Below are 23363 nucleotides of genomic sequence, written 5' to 3' on the forward strand. Positions count from 1 at the left end.
GCTCCACAAGTTTTTCTCTTTCTGGAACGAATGAGCTTGAAATACACACTAATTTATCCAGCAATTAAAATATAAGGAAATTATTCTAAAGAAATCCCACCTGAACAAGAAAAGTATATGCTCTGGCATTATAATACAGAAAAATCAGGAAGAATCTAGATGCCCCCAGTAAAGGAGGCACTACCAAAAGCACCATATCACATGTGGTTTACATGACATACCTGGTACAAAAGGGAAAAAAAATTGAAGCAGACCTGTATGATCTAATGGAGAAGGAGAGTCAAGACACATTAAGCAAAAATGTAGGTCACTGGCGCAGTTACCTTTGTGGAAATCTGATGACGGTTAAAAAGTGTCATATTTTATATAAGGGATGTCAAAATAGCACTGGATACAAAAGGAGCCAGCGAGAGGCTCTCGTGCATACTGACAGATGTCACATTTCTATATCCTGATGAATGCCCTGACAGTGCTGCAAATGGGATCAAAAGCAAGTATTCCTTCATAGCTGTGTCACTGCCTGCCTACCCAGATGTCATGGCTCCCAGAGGCATCATTGCCCTAATATTTCTAGATAGCCCGCCTTTGGTTTATCATAAGCAGCAGTGAGAATGTCCTCAATGTTGCTATTATTTGTACAACCAGTATCATTTGTTCTGTCCTTTGCAAAGGTAAGAAAAATTATAGCTCACATTCTTACTTCCTTCTTCTTCTAATTTATGTTTAATAGGTTGAGAATGAACATAATAGGAAGGATAGAAAATCCTAAAGCAAAATAACAGCGTCATCTATAACCCTAACGCAGAGATAATTAATGTTAAAATTCTGACTTACATTTCAAAGCGCAAATATTCATGCACTTTCCTCCAGTTTTGTAGTGCTGAATATTTGTTTTCACCCACTTATGCCATTGTGGAAGGAGCCCTTGGAAAGACTTGATTGGATTGGAATGGTGGAGCCGAGGCCCATGATACAGTTATGCTGACTTCATCAGAGGCCAAGGAGTAGAAGGTAGAGAAAGAGTCAGGTTCCCTGAGTCTCTCCAGTTCCCATATCCAGCCCTGAGTGTACCCTCAGCCATTACCTATCCTCACCAAAACCTTCCCATCCAAAGCCAAAATAAACTTCCATCCTAAGCCATTCCTCTTAGGTGCTTTTGCTAATGTAACAAAAGGTTAATTCCACAGTAAACATGGATTTTACGATCTGTGCACTAAAATGAACACATAATTAAGCCCATTTCCACACACTTTAGAAATATAGTGACATATAAACAATTGGTTCTTACTGCATACATGAGGTTCTCCATTACATGCATATTACTACCATCGTTCATTACTCAATGATAATCATTAAGCTCTGACCATACTCTGGTTATTTGGGAAGGGGCTGATCATCTGGCTGTGGTCTCTCTATATATTTCTAGGCAATGATGAAGAACTAGCATTTATCTTAAAAACAGTTCTCTTCTTCCACTTGATCAGAAGTATCATTCACATATCTCCTCTCAAATTCTGAATAAGATCCTATTGGCTCCATATTCAAAACTGAAGCGGACACTTTTAGATGAGAACAGGAAGGTGCAAAACAATTTATATTATATACAAACATACTTGGGTTAAAAAAAAATGAGGGGAGGAGACAAGAGTTAACAAGGTCTGCCTTCTCATTGTCAATGAGTGCGTCCACAACGCTCCCCTCTCCCTGTTCTGTTGACTATGTCCTTCCTTGGACACCCAGGCTCTTCTATCCCTCATCCCAGTTTTGAATCACTTGTCACCTTATCACTGACCCTTCCTTTCATTCCCTAAAATTGACACTGTCTCCCTTTTCAGCCCATCATTATCCTCGTCCCTGTCCATCATTGTACGACAGCTCTTAGGAACACCTGTAGCATACTTTACCGAGTTACTCATCTTTTCATTACACATTCACTGTTTTATCCCCAGTGTCTTCAAAGGAACCTGGTTTCACTAAACAGGCATTTAACAGGTTTTTAGTTGCTGAAGGTAAGAAGAAAATTATACAATTTCCTGAAAATTGACAAGTACAACAGGGACATAGTCCTCTGTTGGTAGGCATTTTATTTCACTTGGATACATCCTTGTTATAAATTATTACACAACAAAATCTGCATATAACAATCGTTGTATGCCTGTATGTTGATTCCTTAGATCAAATTCCCCATGGCGAGTGACTAAGCACATACATGTTATGTTATGACATGTTATGTTATGACCCTATGTTATGACATAGGGTCGAAGGAGCAATAGAAAAAGTTACCACTGCTTACCTATAAACACAACTGGAATTACACTGTAAAAATAGATTAATTTGATAGGCAAAAGTATTGCTTTAACCTGCCTGGTTTGGGAAGACTAATTAGTTCAAAACATTTTCAACTGTATTGTGGTCACTTCTATGTCTTCATTTATGTCTCACTTGGTCGTCTCCTTTGCTCTTTCTTCCTACCATCTATTTTTCTCTTATTAAATGATGAGTTATTGTTGATGAAATGGCTTTACATTTCATTCAAAATATTACTGCTGTATTTGATCTTCATCCTCAACTGACATGATGAAATTTTTAGTTTAATTTTTGTGCGATTGAGTCTATTTTCAGTTACTGTTTTGGAGTCTGCTCTAATAATCCAAAAGGATGCATCCACTAGCTCAAGGAAAGAGAAAGTCGACTTATTTTCTTCACGTTTTGTTTGTTTGTTTGTTTGTTTTTGACATTTCTTAAGCCAGATAAGATGACGCAGCCCTTTAAATCTCCTTTTCTCTTTTCCTCCTTCACTTCCCTTTGTGACTGTGTTCAACCAGCCTATTGGTGCGTGGTAACCATGAGCGAGAAATGGCCTCCTTGCTTCAGCGATCCAAGGAGACTCAAGAAGAACCAAACAAAGCAAGATTGAGGATTGAAAAGTGGAATGTTGACCATTCAAAGAGTGACTGAATGATGCACAATTCTGCGCCCAAGTGGATGACCTGACCGAAGCCGTGGCCACCAAGGATTCCCAGCTGGCCACGCTCAAGGTGCAGCTCCAGGTGCAGAGCAAGAAGTCACAAATAAAGCAGGATCATAACGAAGGCAGCAGCCTGCAGAACCAAGCTCTGCAGACCCTTCAGGGGAGACTGCACGAAGCCGATGCCACCTTGAAGAGAGAGCAGCAGAGCTGTAAACAAATGCAGAATGAGTTTGCTGCATGTCTTCATAAGGCAGGAGTGGAGTGTCAGGGTTTGGCAGAAGCAGGAACCTGGCGGAAAGAGAAGAAGCAAGGCGATGAGCTGCAACAGCAGGTCAAGCTGCACAAGCCAACCTGGAGTCCTCGAAGCAGGAGCTGATCGACTATAAGCAGAAAGCCACACAACCCTCCAGTCTAAAGAAAAACTGATCAACAGCTTGAAGGAAGGCTCTGACTTTGAATTCGTGGTCAGCAGTACTGCCAGCAGCATGGAGCTGGAGGAGCTTCAGCATGAGGAGGACAAACAGAGGCAGGAGACCCAGAAGCTGATGGGCCAGATCCAACAGCTCTGTTCTGAGTTACAGAACACAGAGGCCCCAGCGGGTGAGTGAAACGGCATTGGCAAGAGAGCAGTTACAAGATCAGCAAGAGTAAATCGCTGCACAGAAGGCATCTAAGCAAGAGCTGGAGACAGAGCTGGACCGGCTGAAGCAGGAGCTCGGCTATGTGGAAGACGGCTTGTATCACACCAAGAACATGCTGCAGAGCCAGATTAATGACCAGGAAGAAGAAATCCAGAAGCTCTGGAACCAGCTATCCAATAAGAACCTGAGCCACAGCAGCCAGTCCGAGTTGGAGACCCGCCTCCACCAGCTGACAGAGACGCTAATCCAGGAGCAGACCATGCTGGAGAGCCTGAGCACCGAGAAGAACTCCCTGGTCTTCCAGGTACAGCGCCTGGAGCAGCAGGTGCATGCGGCCGTGGGCAGCGCCAGCAGCGGGTCCTCCGTTAACATGTCTGCAGTGGACAGCGGTGAAGCCACAGGTCTGCAAAATGTCCCAGTTCTCTTTAATGAAACAAAAACTAACCTGGCAGGAATGTATGGGAAAGTTCGTAAAGCTGCGAGTTCCATTGACCATTTTAACATCCGCTTGAGCATCTTCCTGAAGAGGTACCACGGTGACCGCGTGTTCGTCATCATCTACATGGCTTTGCTTCACCTCTGGGTCATGATTGAACTCCTGACTTACACGTCGGAAATGCACCACGACCAGCCAACCGGCAAATGATGGCAGCCCCTTTGTCTCAGCAACAGCTTGTCTTTCTTTAGACAGGAACCCATGGAACTGCCAGCTGCCTGATGTCCCAGCGAGGGTGCACACAGTGGATTGCATCAATGCAAGCCTTTGACTGTCTAGGTTATTACCGAAAATTGCCACTACTAAATCTTTCCCTTATTTCTATCAAGTGTGACAGACAGTAATACAATAAGCAAAAAAAAAAAAAAATCTATGAATTGGGTTGCAAAGTTTTGATATTAAAATAAGCAACATTTAATTCTATTTTCCACACTTTGAATTATTCCTTCATATACTGATGCACACCAATATTTTAAAATCAAGTGCATGAGTATACACAGAAGATTATCAATAACCTGGATCAAAGAATTCCAACAGCCAATAATACCAAATTACTTGATTTTTTCCCAAAAGAAAGGATGTGTCTAAGTGCCTTGAGTGGAGAACTGTCTGGCACCCTCCACAGATCGATATGGCTGTCCTTCATCTCATCTAGGTCAAGGAACATATTCATTAGTATGTAGAGAACAGACACATGAATGCTGCCATTGACTGAAGCCCCTAGCCTGTAGCCAACACTGATCTTAGAGAAGTTTGAGAGATGTGAGCCAAAAAAAGGTCACAACAAAAAGGAAGATATTCCATCCAATGATTCACTCCCCAAGTAACCACAACCACCGGAGCTGCGCCGATCCGAAGCAAGGAGGCAGGAATTTCTTCCGGTTCTCCCACATGAGTATAGGGTCCCAAGGCTTTGGGCCATCCTCAACTTCCTTCCCAGGCCACAAGCAGTGAGCTGATTGGGGAATTGAACTGCTGGGACATGAACCAGGCCCCTATAGGATCCTGGCACATGCAAGGTGAGGACTTAAACCACTAGTCCACCAGAGAAACAGAAAGATCTTCCACACACTAGCTCACTCACTCCCCAAAGGCACAACAACCAGAGCTGAGATGATCCGAAGTCAGGAGCCAGGAGCTTCTTCCAGGTCTCCCACAAAACTCTGGGCCATTCTCTACTGCTTCCCCAGGCCAGAAAAAGCAAGGAGCTGGATGAGGAAGTACAACAGTTGGAACATGAACCAATGCTCATGTGGCATTCCAGCCATTGAATTGTCATGCTGGGCCCAGAAGAATTTTTAAAAAATCAAGTTGCTAATGACTGATGTAATTTTCATAGACAAAAAAAACTTAAGCAAGCAGCAAATTTGAAGGACAGAGTATACAGTTTAGGGTCCACAGGCTCCACTGTCGATAGGCTTACTATACTTGTTATTTTTGACATGCATGTTGAGCACAAATAAACAAGATATAAGAAACAAAAGTCACCATTGTGTCCTGTGATATTTATTTAATAGTGTAAATATTTAGGTAGTTAATCTAAGAATCCAAGCAATAGAGTGAGAGGATCCATCTAGCTTCACTCTACAAATGGCCAAAAAGTTTGAGCTTGACTCAGCCAGGCTCAAGCTCAGAGTTGGTAACCGAATTCAGATCTGCATAGCAGGGATCAAATCTCTTGAGCTACAACCTGCTGTTTGAAGGTCTGTAGTGGCAGAAAGCAGGAGTCAGGAGCCAGAGCTGGAATTGAACCTGGGCACACCAATGGGATGTGGCATATCTTAACCGCCAGGCCAAGTACCCGACCAACTGCTTATGTATCTGGTATGTAAACATGTGAACTTCCTTGATTTTTATCTGAGAGTAGTCACTCAAGTTACATCTACAAAAAAGGCTGGCATACACATGAGACATCTTCAATATGTCTATGAAAAATAGATATTATAAGAAATCTATGATCCACATCTTCCGGATGAGACTGCCCCAGTGGTTTACTAACGGTTGTCCCACAGAGGACCTTTTAAACCCAGTTGATCAAGGGGCGTCCACAGCTCTTCGCAGAGAACCCAGTAGCAGCAGGCTTGGAGACAGGGCCCATGCCGGCTATCCCGAATTTCAACGGCAAATTGCAGATTTGACCTACCAGACTGGATCCAAAGCAGCTTACTTGCCTTCCGCAGCCGAGAACATTTGAAATCAGAAAGCCACCATCTTAGCCAGCACTGCCAATGTGAAAGTGGGCTCCTGGACCCCTGCGAGGCCTCCCGACCTGCCCAGAGCGCCTCCGTCCCCAGACCTTCTTCCTGGTTTGTGCGATGAAAGAAGTCGGAGCCTGATGATGAGCTGCTGTTTGATTTTCTTAACAGTTTGCAGAAGGAGCCCACAGGGAGGACAGAGACCAAGAAGGAGAAGAGCAGGATGCCCGTCCTGGCCACCCCTCAGACCGCGGCCTCAGTTCCCACAAGGCCAGCGGAGCAGTCAGAACCAGCCAGGAGAACACTGGGAGCAACCATGAAACCAGCAGTAGCCAAGACTCTGCCCCAACAGAATCAGAGGTCTCTTCCAAGGAGAGTGTATCATCAGCCACCACCGAGCACAGCTCAGCACCTGCTGATGACAGCAAAGCCCAGGAGCTGTCCAACCTGCGCCTGGAGAACCAGCTGCTGAGGAACCAGGTGCAGTCTTTAAATCAAGAAACGGCCTCGTTGCTTCAGCGATCCAAGGAGACTCAGGAAGAACTAAACAAAGTTTAAACCAGATATGATACATATAAACATAGACCTGGACTGATATGCCCGGGCCTATTCTTTAAAACGCTTCATTCAATCATACACTCATTTTTCTGGTACATAGCTTAAGGTAAATGAACAAGAAAATGTTTGCTTCGTGTGAGACAGTTATCCTAAGATATGTGGGCAAACTACGAAAAACTTTTCTTAAAGATTCATTTATTTTATTTTAAAGCAGATTTACAGAGAGAAGGAGAGGCAAAGGGAGTTTTTCCTTCCACTCGTTCAGTCTTAATATGGCCACATGAGCTGACCTGAAGCCAGGAGCTTCTTATAGGCCTCCCACGTTGAGTGCAGGAACTCAAGGACTCGGGCCATCATCTGCTGCTTTCCCAGGTCATAGACAGGGAGCTGGACAGGAAATGAAGCAGCTGGGACTTGAAACAGCACCCATGGGATGCCAGCATTGCATTGAGAAGATTAGCATGCTTTGCCAAGGCACTAGTCTCCAAATATAGAACACTTCAAATGAAATTTGGAAAACTGAAATCCCCATTTCACTTGTGGAAGGCACAGTTGTCAATACAAAGTATGTACATTTTAGGTTAGATAGGTTAGATTCAATTTTATGCACCACCACTTTGAAAAAGGACATTTTTTTTAAAGCTCAGGAAGTTTGGGACACTAACAAAAATGATTACAGTAGAATAAATAAATACTGATTTCTAGGAAAAACAAAAGAAATTAATACAATGACAAATGTAACATGATAATACCATGCCATGTAAGCAACTTAGAGAGTTATCAGACAGAAAATATACAAGAGTACTGAAGATTTGAAAATATGAATAATTCTTCCTTAAAAACAAAAAGCATGTAAATTGGAATGTAATCTTATTATCTGTCATAGAAAAGGTGGGTTGGGGAGCAGCTTAACTGATACTTCTCAATTTTGCAGATTTAAGTAAGGATACTCACGACTAAATACACAGCTGGACACGGGAAGAAACCTTTCTGGTCAGGACATTTAAACATCCTAGTGGGGCCAGTGTTGTGGCACACCAGGCTAAGCCACCTCCGATAACAATGACAGCCCCTCTGAGAGAACAGTTCAAATTCTGGCTGCTCTCCTTTGGCTACATCCACCTGCTACTCAGCCTGGGAAGGCAGCACATGTTAGCCCATCTGCTGGGCCTCTGCCATCCATGAGGGAGAAGAGGACAGGGTTCCAAGCTCCTGGCTTCCACCTGCCCCACATCCTGCTGTTGCAGCCATCTGGGAAGCAAATCAGTGGAACGGAAGATCTCTTTTTCTCTCTTCCTTTGCAATACATAAAACTTTTTTTTTTAATGAGAATTTAAAAAAGCACCTGCTTCACAAAATTCTTAACCTATGTCCTCCTCTTGAAAGAAGTCTGCTGACAGAGAACACTCGGTCTCCCAGTTTTTCTAGTGTCTGTAATTATTACAATTATTGACATAACTGTCACGGTAACCCCTATGCTCTGAGCATTGCTGAAAAGTTCTTTCCGTCAGTAATTAGACAAACGTTTATTGAACAAGCACTAAACGCCAAGAACTAGAGCTGAAGGAAATTACTGAGAGTCCTGCCACACACACAACCCAGCAAAGCACCTATTCTTCTCAGGGCTACTACTGATACAATAGATGTATCTTTTATTCCATGCACTCTCCCTTGACAATTGTTTGCAACGCTTTCCACCTGCAAGTCACCATGAAAATCTAAACCCCACAGTCCAATATTTCTCTACATATCAGCGAAAAGTCTAATTATAGATCAGGCCTGGTGAGACAAAGTGCAGCGTGCTACACCTGCCCATGTGCCTTTTTTGGCTAATAACAATGATCTCCTGCCTGTGCTTTTAAAAATGATTTTTCATTATCACTTTCAAGTTCCCTCGCAGTTTTGAGTAAATATATTCCCCTGCAGAAGGAAAAATGCCTTTGAAGAAAGTCTGAGGGTCTGAAAGGCTTTGAAAAATCCGATATTTTAGATGAAAAAAAGAATATGAAATGATAAAGTATGTAGAGACAGGTGCTTGCTACGAAATAAAGATCTCTGCTACCGTTCAACCTCCAGACACAAAGATCTCAACAAATCTGATTATGTGTTAACTAACAGGGCACAATGCTTTACATGCATGAACCCTCAGTAAATTATTACATAGGTATTTAAGAGTATTTTGATCCTTTTGAGGGTCTTGGTGTCTTTTTGTCATATGGTGGAAACAAAGAGCTATTTTTTCCCACGCATAGAGAATTTCCCTTCCCAGTTTTCACCATTCTGTGCTCTCTCACCAGAAAACATCATTTAGCTCAGGCAGACGTCCCAGGGCGTCAGGAACAGTGTCTTGTGGTACTGGAGGCCCCTAGGATCAGCCCGTCAGGCCATCCTCCTGTACTGGACTTCCTAGGATCAGGCCATCGCTTTAGAGTTCTCTCTCCAAGAAGACATGGCATCCCCTGGCAACCCAGGCTTCCTCGCATTTAGATCTTTTGGCTGTGGTTGTTCATCAATTCTAGAGCATCTTTCTCAATCACCACCTCCTAACTTCCTGTCCTCTTTAATTGGGCTCAGCACATCATGATTTAAAATCTATTTTTAATAGTGATGAGTTTTCAATAGTGTTCTAATAGTGGAGGGTGAATTTTATTATGATTCCTGAAATATACACATAAATCATATGTATGATATGTATATCTGTGTGCTCACACATATTTTATTTCAAAATAAAATATTAAGCATTCTAATGATATTCTAGAAACTGTATGTTTTAAACGTTAGCTAGACTGCGTAGATCCCCAGGAGAGCTCTGAGAAAGATCAGGCCAGTTTTCACTTACTGTGACCTAATCTTGGGTCAATTTCCCATTATCACAGGGCCACAAGGTGCAAAGATCACTGAGCCTTCCCAACTAGCACCCTGATAACCTTTTCCTTAAACCATCCCTCCCTGGGGCACGGGGAACTTGAGAAATTCTAACCAAGAATGTGTCCACTTCATTAATTTAGCTTGGATGGGCAACCGCTAAACTTCATGTTGACAAGAGGCCAAAAGTTTCTTCACTGTCACCACCGCCGAAATGCCAGTTTAGATCATAATAAGAATCAGGAAAGACATTTCCAGAAATCCAGATCAGACACTCATCAGGCCAACCCCCCCTTACAACAAACCCTTTCAGAATCTTCCATTGGAGCATGACGATGGGAAAGTGGAAATAAAATGCCTGTGATACGAGGCCACAAGCAAACCACACTTGATGGATCAAACAAAATGGAGGGGACAGATTTGCTCTCCTTTTAAACACATCATTTTTCTTTTGACTCTCAAGTTCCCAAATACAGCCCAGCCCTCTCTGCCTGGGGTGGCCATATCTCTGGGTTCCATCCACCTTAATTCAAAATGATTTTTGGAGAACACATGCTAAGCATAGACTGACTTCTTTTTTCATCATCATTCCATGAACGATACAGTATTAGTCCTGTCTTCACAGCGCTTAGCATTGTATTAAATGTTACAAGTAATCTAGAGATGACTTAATGTATATAAGGAGGAGAACATGAAAAGATCATGTGCAAATTACATGCCATTTTATAGAAGGGAATTCTGCATCTGTAGATGCTGACATTCACAGGGGACCTGAAGGAAGTCCCCAGTGGATACCGAGGAAGGACTATTCTAGCTTTTAAACTTTTCTCTGTTATTAATGCCATATCCAGACACAAGGGCTGGTGGATTCAAGACAAACTCTGTTACTATTCTTAGAAAAGTACACAGCATATGACCAAAAAACAAAACAAAACAAAACCGGAAAGGAAAAAGGGGGGAAAAGCACTTCTTGCCTCCAATACAAATATTGATCGATCCTCTCTGTGCCGATAGATCAGAGATGCTCCTGCAGTGCGGCAGCATAAGCTCTCAGGAATATGCTTATATCCTCTCATTTTGTGTTTCTCCCAATTTTTCTCTGCTACTCTGAGATAAGGTATTTACTCCATTTTTTTTTCTTTTCACATTTGTATCTTAGTAAAGAGTGAAAAAAAAGAAAAAAACCCTCAGGAACTGTAAGATACAAGCAAACCTACAAATGCATTTCCAATGATAGCTAGCATCCAATCAACCCTACAGAGCTTCACCCAAAAGGTGGGAAGTGTTAAAACCAAACGAACAAACAAAAAAAACGTTTCAGGCCAAGGGGACATTCAGAATTTTCCAGCCTATTCTTTTCGTTTTATTACTTAGGGATCACATTGGCGGTACAAGGGTAGAGCAGCAGCAGAGTGGCTGAGCAACATCGACAGCCCTCCCGTGAGGAAGTCACAACAGGCCAGGTGACTCGTCAGCTGCCCTGAGTAACTGCGCCAGTGGGCATGCTCGGTTCACAGCCAGGCGTGGCCCATCATGTTCTAAAGAGTAGATTAAGTGTATTTTTTTCCCCAGCTCTTTCTGTTCCATCTTGATGATGCAACTTCTCCATCATGGTATGATCAAAACAGACTTACAGCCTCTCTGTCATCCGTCCCTCATCCCCCTCTACACACCTTGCGAACTGAAATTCACCTAATCCTCATCCCATCTGTGGATCCGCTCTGTCGAGAGCACAATTCATACATCCTGAACATCCACGTGAGTCTGGTCAATACCAAACGGCACAAGGGGACCCAACTATGTTTTTCTGTTTTAAAAATCCTTGTTTTAAAATTTTAACCCATGCAATTTTAACACACGCAAATATGAAGCAGAAAAAAAAAAAGAAAATAATAATTTGGAGTCAAAACATACACGGGTACTTCAAAATTTGTGGAAAGTGAAATTCAAAGAGAAGTTCATTTCCACAAAATTTTGGAAAGCCACACATAGTTATTTAATAATACCAATGTTCTTGCATTTTAAAAAATTGCTTTATAGAATGATTGGAAAACTACAAACCCAGGAGATGGCCACTGTGGGACTGGGATCCTGATGGATATGTCCTCAGAGGCTGTCCTATTTCCATTCCCAAATGTCGCTCAAACTGGCATGAGTGAGATAAGCATTTTTAGTAGAAGCCAAGCCAGCCTGCTCAGCATTAAAGCCGGGTTCAAAATGGGTAGGAGACAGTCTGCATATCGCCACCTACTGGCCACACATGGGTCAAGGGCAAGCACGCACTAATTTGAAGGACACCCACAGCCTCCCTCTACGGAACAAGGTCAATCACCCATCGAGACACCAGGAAACTCAGGTGGACAAAATTTCCATTAGAGATTATTGTAATCATGGTTGCTACAATAAATATTCACAAGGCTAAAATAAAAACAAAATTACTAATCAGATGATATTCAATAAAAACCAAAGTGCATACTTAGAATCATTATTTATAATACCACTTGAAACATTCCCCCATTGTATCTCTGATTTATGCGTAACAACCAAAATTACTACTGGGCAGAACAGCTCTGGCGAAAACATTTAAAATTGCTATAGTTCAGTCTGCAAAGATCCACGAGAGAAGAGAGCGTCCCTCAGCACTTTACAAAATGCAGTTGGATACACGCGGCTTAAGTCTATTTTTGATAATGGTCCTGTTCTCTCTGCAACGCCCATCCGGTACACATTTGTCCATGCCCTATGTTACGGAACCACAATAACTGTTGTGGGGATAACAAGGGCATGCCCTCGCTCTCACAGAATGAGACCCAGACACGGGCCATGATAGCACCAACACACGGACTGCGAGAGCTCACTCTGGGACAGTATTGGTCTTGATCCCCGCGTATTAATGGGAGTTGTATATCGCATCAGCCTTAATTCTATCTTTCACAACAAGCAAGGTCTTTCGCAAAGTCAGCCTGCGGCCGTTGATTAGCTCAATATCAGAGGGTTACGCGTTGGCTTTTATCCACAGCCCACGACTTTTTACACTAAGTCACAGCATATTGAGATGTAGGCATGTGTCACCAGTGAAGGAAAGTTCTGAGAAAGCAGCTGTGAAGCACATTCATCCCTAGGCAAACATTACAGAATGGGCTTAGATGAACAGGTGGCTATGGGGTCACTGTAGGAGACCACCATCACTGGCCTAAACATTGTTACTCTGTGCATGACATCAGCGGGAAGGTATAACCCAGGATATATAGGAATTAGGCCTTCCTGGGGCAGGAAGAGAGGATAGAAGACTGCCCTGGGCAGCCAGATGCAGCTGGGACTAAGGGGTTCTGGACCCAGGAAGACCAGATGAGAATAACTGACATAGCACTGATAAGTAAAAAAAAAAATGCTCTCAGGGGTTCGGTGCAGTAGCCTAGTGGCTAGAGTGCTTGCCTTTCCCACACCGGGATCCCCTATAGGCCCCGGTGGAGGACCCTGGAGGCCCTGCTTCCCATCCAGCTCCCTGCTTGTGGCCTAGGAAAGCAGGCCAAAGCCTTGTGAACCTGCACCTGCATGGAGACCCAGAAGAGCTCCTGGCTCCTGGCTTTGGATTGGCTCAACTCTAGCCACCGTGGTCACTTGGGGAGTGAATCAGTGGACAGAAGCTCTTTTCCTGTCTCTCCTCCTCTCTGTATTTCCGACTTTCCAATGAAAATAAATACATCTTTTTTTGGTTTTGTTCATGCATTCAGATAAGACTGGAAATGGAAGTGATAGCATGTGGCTTATTACCACTTTAAGCCATAAATCACTTCAATATGTAATAGATAATACTCAAAATGTTGCTCCACCCCCACGCTACTAGTTCCACCTCCCTTAAAAGTTGCCTCAAAAGATGGTGACTCCATCTGTCAGACGCTCATCAAAGCAGCATGGCGCTGTCCATCCCTTTCTCTCCCACTTCCGTCTTGTCCGTCACTAAAACCTCTTCACCACTGAAGTCTCTACTGAGCGCTTCTGTGGCCTCCGACTGTCCCTCTCGGCGCTAGCTCAGCCATCGTCACTGCCCTCGACCCTACAGCCACAGCCTCTGAATTGGCCCATCCCTCCCAGAGCCACTTCTGTTTTTAGTGGGAAAAACTTGCTACTCTCCGGCTTCGAACCGAGAAGTGAGTCCGCCGATGTCATCAGACACACCTACAATCCACCTGACTGACTGGCCAGGCTTGTTTTCTCCTGCTTGACCATACAGCATCTGAATGCCTCTGCAACAGAACTGCTTTTCGCTTTTACTGGAAGCATCATCCATGTGGTCTGACTGTCCCCCTCCTCGCCTCTTTCCTTGCTCACCATCCTCAGGGTACAAACACGGAAGTGCAGATCCTACCGGGCCTGTCCCTGAAAGATTGCGTGTATTCCACTATGCAGATGAGGTGGGCGTGGGGAACACGTCCCCGTGCCAAGCGGAGTAAGCCTTCAAAAAGAACGTTATCACACCGGACCGTAACTGCACATGTGTCTGACATACCAGGATTTAAACTTTGGAAGTGTCTAACTTTTTTTTCCACTTTTTGCATTCTCAAAACCTGATGCAAAGTAAATTGACTTCAATCTCCATTTAGAAATTTAAAACAAATATTGTCAGGTGACTGAATGATAAAATTTTAAAAAGGAATTGTGGCAGAACGATTCAGTCTGACCTAAATTAAACTAATTATGTGCTATTTCAGCTTACTTCTAAATACGCTAATAAGAGGTTTTAAAACATACCAAAGTATATCTACTCATTTAGTATGTTATAAAAGAGTCATTTATATTTCATAGAGGAAATGAGTGGTTGAGCCAATAAATTTCAAGAAGAAGCATGAGAAATAATAGGTGAATAGTTTTGTGATGTTGATGGGGAAAAAAAATTATTAGCCATTGCATCAAAGGCAGGGAACAAAAAAGGAAGGATCAATATATTTGAATATATAAAAATTTAAAAGGTCTGTATCAGGAAGAAAAAAGAGCACCATTAACAAAGTTAAAACTAGAAACTGCAAAATAGGAAAAATTAATTTGAAATGCATGGGCTAAAATTGCTTTCCTCCATAAATAAAGAACATTTTGAAATACAAACACAGTAGAACTTAGGTTTCTCATAAGGTTTAGCAAACACTGGGAGAATATGCCAGCTTTTATTCACACTGCACAATAAACGCGCAGCCCAACAAATAATCATTTTAGTGTCAGGAAAATAAAAGAATTCCTCATAAAACTTTAAAACTACAAAAAGTGTGTGAGTCCACTTGAGTCAGTAAACTATGGCACGGGCAACTTCGTCGGTTTATGTGCCAACAGCAGGTGGTGCAGGGCCTAAGTGTCAGCATCGTATGTAGAGTTACCAAGGTTGAAGGCAGATCCAGGACTCTCCTGGTTCCCTGACAGGAGGCAAGACGTCCAAAAGGCAGGTCTCCGTTTGGACTCAAAGCAAACAGGGCAAAGCAGCAGGGGTGAGGAGTGGCAGAGGGTCCACAAGGAGGGGCTGTGAGAAGGAGGTGATAAAGGATGATTGACAATGACTTATTTTTTTAGCAATTCTTAAGCAAAAGTTTGCCCTCAGCTTCGAAAATCAGATTTATCTTACCCTTGCACCTTCCTCTCACTCAAATGAAATCCAATTTTAAAATGGTTCTGGACTTCTAAAGGCCTCCAGTCATCTGCATATAGCATGGGAATCCAATTTGAAGACAATTTAAATGTAGCCTAAAAATTTATCCAAATAAGATCAAAGGATCAAAGATTAAAGGATCAAAGATTAAAGGAACATGAACTCATAACCAAAAAAAAATTATACAAATGGGAAAATAAGCCTGAATGAACAAGTATAATCAGGCCCAATATAATCAAAATAGAATTAGACACAGGGCAGCTGCACATAGTGGATTTACTACACAGACAGTATAAATCGTGCGTGTTTAAAGCATTTAAAGGAATTGCAGGGCATACTGACAATTGGAGGAGACCAAAAATAGGGTAAGTTATCATACAAAACTGATCAGATCTACTGGACAAGGAAATGAATAATAAAGGACATGAGAAGAGTATCAGACATCCCTGAAAAGAAAATGAATACACCAAAAAAAATCTGAAAAACAAACACAATCAACCAAAGACATATGGAGGAACAGAAAAGAGGAAAGAGAAAAGTTTTCATACCCTCGATAATCTGAATGCATTTTCCAGTCCTCCACATGCTGAAATACATTTCTTGAATAAGGAAATAGGATGAGTGAAGATAATGGAACAAAGAAAATGGCAAATACGTGAATGACCAAAGATATCAAGAAAAATAATGAATAAAAGAATGAATCCACCATTCAGCAAGTTTCTGGCTGTTAGTTGTGTTGTTTCATAATGTCCTGTCCAGTTGTGAATATGTTCCTATAAGGAGAAAAACGTTATGTATATTTTTGAAATCCTCTTTGATAGCTAATTTGCATGGCTCTTAGCAACTTCTAGCTGAGTCACAATGAACAATACTGCTCTTTCCTGTTTCCATTTTTTCAAATGTTTGCGTGCCATTATCATGAGCTCTGCTTAGTCCTGTGGAGGTAAAGCTACTATCAGCTTCTTGTTAGAAGTCTTCTCTGTCTCTTAAGAAGTCTTCTCCCCTCGCCTGAACTCTCTTCCTCTAATTGGTCTACATTTTCATCCTTAAAATAGAATAGGGAACACACTTGGAATAGCTCAGTAGCTGTTGAGAAAATCGTGGACAAAATCCACGCTGCTTTCATCCTTGGGATCCTCAGATGCAATCAGGGTGTGGGTGCATTTCTCAGGACAGAGGAAGGCCCGCCTGTCCCTTTGTCACTCCCCAGCCCTGCCACCCCATCTCTGGTGGCAAGTAAGGTTCTGACAACATTGTCGGCTGACACTTGAGGTCTCATGGATGAATAAGTTATAACCTCTTGGGTTACTGATCCCCTCTCTGCAACTTAATTCAGTTCCCAACCATCTCAAGGAGTATTCTTGGGCTTACTGAAGTTGAGAGATTGTCAGGAAAGACTAAATGAGAACTTCAGTCCCCCGACAAGCCGATCAGCAAACCCTTCACATGGTCCCAACTATATACATTTCTGACTTTCACTGCTGAGACCCAAAATCCAATCACAGGCTCATTGTGTAGCTGGCTACACCCACTTGCTGTTACCTTACAAAAACCCCAAATACAACATCTTGCTCCCAGCCAGGTCTGAGCCCCACCTGAAGGAGAACAAAGAAACACATTGACTGACAATCTTTCAAAGCATTCTCAAATGCATGAGTGAAAGAATACTATTTCTTCCATACACATTATATAGTTAATCAGAGTCAACTTAGAGTCAAAATTTCAGAAGAGTTGCCGGTGATTTTGTGAAAATGTATTCCCATCATCTCCTTTCCTATTTCCGAGGCAACAATTAGGGCAATTCAGCCTCTTTTCTCTTGTCCCCTTAAACAGACCATGTTTCTGGGATCCAGAAAATTTTAAATGACTGCTTATATCCTGTGCGTGGACAGAAGTGGCATATCATTAATTCTGACCCTAACACATTAAGCCGCACTCAATGGTAAAACTAGCTACTGGTCACCCACTCAGGGTGTAAATGTTAGAGCAACATGTATAGTCTCATATGTTTCAAGTGATGGCCTGATAAATGCATACATTATGCAACATTCAAATTGATTTAAACATGTCTAGCTCTGAATTTATCATTTTCTTTAAAGATTTTTTTTTATTTGATAGAACATCTTAGCAGAAGAAGAAATACAGCAAGAAGGACAAAGAGAGAGAGAGAGAGAGACATCCTTCATCGATGGTTTACTGTCAAAATGGCTGCAACAACCAGGCTTGGGCTGGACCAAAACCAGGATGAAGGGATTCTGTCCTGGTCTGCCACATGGGTGGAGGAGTTGGGGCAGCTGCCATCCCTTCCCGGGTGAATTTCTGGAATTCAGATTGGAAGCAGAGCAGCTGGAAATTGAATTGGCACTCTAAGATGTGAGGACAGCACTGCAGATAGTAGTTTCACCAACTGTGCCACAGCTCTTGCCCTAACATTGATGACATCTTTGAGTGAAAACATTCAAAATGTTTTCTTTTTTTTTTTTGTCCCCTGAAGCCATATATCATATCATTATCAGTAACCTCAGCACTGTGCAAGAGTATATCACCCTGTCTTTCTGTCTTCCATGTAACTATAACTTGGCGGTCATTAGTCAACCTCCCCTGCCTGCTCCATTTTCTGCACACTTCTCGGCCTCTGATCATTACTATGGTATTGTCAACTGCCAGGAGGTCAACTTGGTTTCTACATGTGAACAAGATCTCATGCCATTTTTCATTCTGTTTCTTGATTATCCTACTTAGTATGACACTTCTCAGTTTCAACCACGTGTGCCAGATGACCTGATTTCATCCTTTTTAAAGCCTAAATAGTATTTCATGGTACACACATACATTTTACTTTATAGATTTTTTTTAATTAACAACCCCTTACGCTGATTTCATTTCTTAGCAATTATGAATAGTACTGCAATAAACATACAAATGCAGATATCTGTTCAATATGGATCTCATTTCCTTTGGCTATATAACCAGTGGTAAGCCTGCCAATCACGTGGTAGTTCTAGTTTTAAATTTCCGAGGAACCACAATCCTGTTTTCTACAACGTCTTTACTAATTTACATTCCCATCTGCAAATACAAAATTAATGATGGAAAACACAGAAGAAACACTTGAGGACACTGGAATTGGATTTTTTGTTTTTTAGAAAATATCACCAAATGTTGGAAACAAAAGCAAAAATATAACAAATGAAATTCTATCAAACTAAAAAAGCTTCTGCTCAGAAAAAGGAAACAATTAACAGAGTGGAAAGACAACCTAGAAATGGGAGAAATGTGTGTGTGTGCGTGTGTGTGCGTGTGTGTGTGTGTATGTGTGTCCATCTCTGTCACTCTGCCCTTGAAATAAGTATTTTTATAATGGCTATGTTCTTCTGAAACTGAAGTTACCCTTTTAAAGTGAATATTGACTCTATTCTTACTCTGACTTGGCAACGATGTCCATATTTAGAGAAGTAGCAGTTGTCAGTCCCTTGACTTTGAGTTAAATAGCCATAGTACTGCTGGGTGGGTGCTGGGACGCATAGCAGGGCACACCTGTTGCAGGTAGGAAATTAAATGGGTACAGCTCTTGGAAATCACAGTCATTTAAATATTTGAAATCTTACTTATTTGAAAGGCAGAGAACCTTCCTATGCCCTGGTGCCCTCCCCAGTAACTACACCAGCCAGTGGCTTGGCCAAGCGAAGCCAGCAAGCAGGTGCAATGGCCATTAGTGGTTCTTTCAGCACACCAAGGCATGAAAGCTGGACATCTGAGTAGAACCAGGATTTGGAACCAGGTAATCCAATATGGGATATGGTCTTTTATGTGGCACATTAATTTGTTTTTCCCAACACCCACCTTGAAAATGTGCTTATTTTGTTTTCATCTTCACTTGTTCATTTTCAGTTTACTTGCAAGGCAGGGGGGGAGAGAGAGAGAGAGAGAGAAAAACATGAAGAAACATCTTCCATCCATAGGTTTATTCTTCAAATGTCCACAAGAGCCGGAGCTGGGTCAAGCCAAAACCAGGAGCCAGGAGCTCCATTTGCATCTCCCGTATGAGTGAGAGGGATCCAGGTACATAATTCATCGCCTGCTACTTCCAAGTACGCAGTTAGAAAGAGGCTGTAAGGGCTGTAGGGACAGAACTTGAACCCAGCCAGGCCAACAGCAGACACTGGGCCTCCACACCTCTACATAAAATGTCTGCCCCCAAAGTGATTGTTTTAGAGTGAAAAGCCCCTGTGTGTCCCTCCCGGGTACCTGAGCTGCCTCAACATGAAATGACAGAGCTGGAACCAGTCTTCATTATTCTGGAGTTCCGCCCCACTGAACTTCTTTCCACCATCAGTAAAGAATGCATTTTCTGATTGAGTGGTTTCTTAAAAATTAATATCCTTTTATCTGTAGCTTCTGAAATAGGAAGCCAAAAATCAATTACTATATATAGCTTTCTGGTAGTAAAAGTTATATCTGTATTAAAATAGCCAAGGATGGATGGAAATAGATAAATAACAATTTGAAGAATTTGGGATCTACTGCTTTGCCCGTTTTACTACCATTAAGTGTCTCTCAAATTGATCACAACCTACAGCCTCCTGACTATTTCCAGAAAACTACACATGAGAAAATAGCAATTTTCTCCAAAGTCAAGGAACCATGTCTTCTATTAGAGAAAGAGAAAGCTATTACATAGGACTGAGATGTGGCGAAGGTGATGACCAGGGCAGAGATGAAACCTGGGCTTAGAGAAAGGTGTATTAAATATTCAAGAGGAGGCACTGTTAGAGAAAGGGCAAAGATGAGGAGCAGTGGGACAGACAGGAAGAAGCTGGAGGAGGAAATGGCAGAACATCAGAGTCTGGGTGGTCACAGTGCAGTCGCGCTGGCAGCCTCTGACAACACCTGTCACCAGAAATGCCATGTGAGGCAAAGAGAAATTCTTTACGACAAACCTCACATCCAGTTTCTCGACTTTTTCAATCTTCTATGTTATGCAGTCTTATGGGAGGAAGACCTCTTTCCAACAGCACTGTGCCTTGCAGACCATAAACGTGAATTCCATCTTAAGTAGAATCCTACACAGCTCTCTCTCCATCCATCCACTCGGGAACCCATTCTTCCGTCCTTTCCGCTAGCCACCCATTTGCCCATCTGGCATCCAGCCAGCCAGCAGCACTGGAGAATACACTGTGGGCTGCGTTGCATACCAAAAAAATAAGGAGGAAAATTAATGCAAGCAATGTAGAAAAATTGTTATGAAATGAGGTGACAGGATGAATACGGAATTTTAAATCTAAGAACATGTTTGAAGGGTCCACATTACGGTCCAGCCCCCTAAACTCTGCTTGCCTAATATGGAATCCTATATGCAGATGCTGCTTCAAGCTCTCGCTGTCTCTCTAATAATGTACCTGAGAAAGAAGCAGAAGTTGGCACGAGCGCTTGAGCCCCAGCCACTCAGGTTGCAGACCTGACCTGGCATCCCCCGGCCCAGCTCTTGCCAGTGCAGCGATCTAGGAAATGAACTAGCAGCAGATGAAGAGCCCATTTTTTCTCTGTCTCTTCCTCTTTCTTCCTTTTCACTGTTACTCTTCCATTCACGAAAATAATACAAATTTTAGGGGGAAAAAATGTGTCTGAGGGCTGAACATCAAAGCAGTTAGAGCAGCATCGTCCTTCAAGTGCACCATTGCTCTCCAGCTTAGCATATTGCTTCCGAGCTGACATCTCTAAGAAAAAAAGACTACAAATGAAGACTTGTGCAAGTTTTAAAAAGTTCATGGAAACTAGTTAAAAGACGACAAAAACTTTTCTAAGCACTTACTGTTGCTGACGAATGTGCTGGGCAAATAGTTTTTGTTAGTAGAAAAAAAAAACAGAAAATATTCCATGTTATGATGACTCATTCCTGCAAGTTAAATATTATTGGCACAGGAGAAAACAGACAATTGTTATATTCCTGGGGCCTAGGACCATTGGAATGTGTAATTTTATGGAATCTATGAGTCTAAAATTTTGAATGGCCAGATGGTCATAGAAGGAATCTTCATCGCGAACTCACAGGGTAACACACTACACGGCATTTTATTTTATTAAGATGTCTTTCATTTTATTTAAAAATTAGATACGCAGAGAAGAGGGGAGAAAGAGAGGAAGATCTTCTGTTCACTGATTCACTCCCCAAGCAGCCGCAACAGCCAGAGCTGAGCCGATCCAAAGCCAGGAGACCAGAGCCTCCCCGGAGTCTCCCACCTGAGTGCAGGGCCCCAAGGCATTGGGCCATTCTCAACTGCTTTCCCAGGCCACAAGCAGGGAGCTGTTGAAAAGTGAGGCTGCCAGGACTAGAACCAACACCCATTTGGGATCTCCATGCGTGCAAGGTGAGAACTCTAGTTGCTGGGCACTGCACCAGGCCCACTATATGGTATTTGGAACTGTGCTATGGGCTTCACAAGCCCATCTACTTATTGTTCAGCAACTGATCTGAGAAAGAATTCTACCAGCACCCAGCTGGAAGCAGAGAGGCCAAGGGTCTTCCAAAGACCCTCTGTCTTGGAAATCTGGGGCGTGGAATGGGGTCTTCGCCCAGGATATGCAGGAAATCTCACATACCATCGACAAACTTAGAGAAATGGGTGAAGGAAATCAGTATAAAAACACTGTGAAACAGAGCTATGTGGAAGCAATTTTCAACAGAAACTAAAAGAAAATTTTACAACCTACTTCGGCTTGTGATTCTGGAAGAAAAAATAGGATGCAAAAGAAGAGATTCAAGGAAGCTATAATTTCATCAGCTGAAAACACAGAAAAACTACTGTCAACATTAGGGCACAAAATTGATCCGGTGCAAAATGTAAGTGGTGATAAGGAGAAAATGCTTGAGCCATCCAAAATCCATATGGTAAAAGTGAAAAAAAAAGATCTTTTTGTGCTTATGCTGAAGGAAGATAACAGAAATCAAAACTTAACGAAGGAAGTATACGTGTTAGAACACAAGCAATCACCAAACCTGTATGAGGAAACACCTAACAGAACAAGAGAAGCGTGGCAGCATGCCAAACATACAATTTACCCTACATGTGTTTCTTAAAGATTTGGTCAACCTTCTTAAAAGGAAGAGTTAACAGCAATAGAGGGAGAGACAGAGGACTTCCAGCCGATGGTTCGTTCACTCCCCCATTGGCCATTATGGTAGCTTATCCCAGTGTTCCACAATGCTAGCCCCAGTTCAAGCTCCTTGTTATTTGTTATTTCTGATACTACAAACTCTTTATGATAAAAAACAATAAAAAAAATCGTGTAAAGCAAGACTGAAGATGCACCAGTATATCACACACCACCTTTGCACATTTTATCTGTAAAGGTTACAGGATGTTGTTTCTATAAAAACTATGCCAAGAAACACTCTACACAAGAGGCATTCATAAACATTCTGAATTTAGGGCCAGGGCTGTGGTGCGGTGTCTTAAACCACCACCTGCAATACCAGCATCGATATGAGCACTACTTAAATCCTGGCTGCTCTACTTCTGATCCAACTCCCTGTTGATGTGCCTGGGGAAGCAAGAGAAGATGGTCCAGGTGTTTGGACCCCTATGCCCATGTAGGAGGCTTAAAAGAAGCTCCTGGCTCCTGCTTTTGACCTGCCCCAACTTTGGCCATTGCACCTGTTTGAGGAGGGCATCAGTGAAGGGAAGACTTCACCCTTTTTCTCTCTCCAGCTCTCCTTCACTTTGTATTCCGCCATCAAAACAAACAAATCAATCTTTTTCAAGAACGTGAATTTAAGAATCTGAGTATGTAACCAAAAAGAGTTGTGTATGCTGCATTTCTAATCTAAAACAATAGCCTAAAGATATTTATCATGAAATAATCACCTTATGAAACTACCATATCAAAAATTCACAAAAATGGATAAAAGATGAGTTAATCTGGAAAAATAATTTCTCAAAATCCATGCATGATAATTTCCATAACAAATACTTTCCATGTACTTTTTGGAGATCCCTAATTG

At 42.2% G+C, this 23363-nt stretch overlaps 1 protein-coding gene and 1 pseudogene across 7 annotated transcripts in view; one reads left to right on the plus strand and one right to left on the minus strand.

The window, feature by feature from the left end:
* The window catches only part of LOC121149787, a 93459-nt pseudogene extending 89197 nt beyond the window's left edge, over nt 1-4262 (plus strand).
* Nucleotides 1-23363, minus strand: part of NRG3 (neuregulin 3) — a 931214-nt gene that overhangs the window by 750666 nt on the left and 157185 nt on the right. The gene's annotated exons all lie outside the window — the stretch shown is intronic.

Source organism: Ochotona curzoniae, unplaced genomic scaffold (genome assembly GCF_017591425.1).
Source record: "Ochotona curzoniae isolate NIBS_2020 unplaced genomic scaffold, NIBS_Ocur_1.0 scaffold_4763, whole genome shotgun sequence".
In the NCBI taxonomy this organism is placed as follows: domain Eukaryota; kingdom Metazoa; phylum Chordata; class Mammalia; order Lagomorpha; family Ochotonidae; genus Ochotona; species Ochotona curzoniae.